This window comes from Salvelinus sp. IW2-2015, linkage group LG10, assembly GCF_002910315.2.
Source record: "Salvelinus sp. IW2-2015 linkage group LG10, ASM291031v2, whole genome shotgun sequence".
Taxonomy (NCBI): domain Eukaryota; kingdom Metazoa; phylum Chordata; class Actinopteri; order Salmoniformes; family Salmonidae; genus Salvelinus; species Salvelinus sp. IW2-2015.
The window spans coordinates 13,214,103-13,215,224 of NC_036850.1; positions in this window are offsets into that span (position 1 = coordinate 13,214,103).

Sequence of the window (1,122 nt, forward strand, 5' to 3'; positions counted from 1 at the left end):
TGTGTGTGTGTGTGTGTGTGTGTGTGTGTGTGTGTGTGTGTGTGTGTGTGTGTGTGTGTGTGTGTCTGTGTCTGTGTCTGTGTCTGTGTGTGATCTGCTTCACCCAACAGTTACTCTGCAGCCTCGTAGCAGAGGGGAGCAGTCAAATCGCTTACAGTTTGCCTACACTGAAAAAATTTAGGTTCTTAATGGCATCTACGGTTCTTCGTAATTCTAAAAGGTTCTTGAAATGTATGGAAGCCTGCAGATGTGTCCCTTTCATAGCACACAGAAAATTGGCCAGTGTTATCTAGTGTTGATTTTTCAGTGTAACATTTTTAGTGTTAATTCAGGAGTTAAATTAACACTTGTAAAGAGTTAAATAAACACTCATTGGTGTAAAATTATCTCAGTGTTTGTGCTAATAACCGGAGATGAACCAAAACCATGCCCATCATTATCATATTTCCCAGCATTCTCTATTGCAGGTTTGTTTCAATATCTATGTTTTTGCATGTACATTGATTAATTAATCTTATGCTACTCAAATATAAATAGCGTACATTTTTCTACACTATTTCAATCTGTTACTTGGACTTATTGCATCCATTACTGAAATGGTTGTTCCAGGGTTGAAACATTTCTGGGGGGGGTTCTAGCTGGAATTTGTATGGTTCTTCAGATAACCTAAAATGCTTCCCCTATGGCAGGGGTGTCAAACTCATTCCAAGGAGGGCATAGTGTCTGCTGGTTTTTGTTTTTTCCTTTCAATTAATACCTAGACAACCAGGTGAGGGGAGTTCCTTACTAATCAGTGCCCTTAATTCATCAATCAAGTACAAGGGAGGAGCGAAAACCAGCAGACACTCGGCCCTGGAATGAGTTTGACACGTGCCCTATGGCATCACTCTGAAGAACCTTTATTTTTAAGAGTGTACCACCTCCAGCAAGGCTACATTATCAGTCACAGGTTCGAATAGGTGACACCAGGGGAACAGATTCTTGCTCTTCAGACACTGACAAACAGCTTTGCACACAGATTCCAGCTCTGTTTATTTGCTGAGTCAGAGTCCCAGGCAGGAGAGTGAGGTAACTCAGCTGAGACATTTAATAGGACTGCAGTTTCTGTTTCGCCTGCCTGCT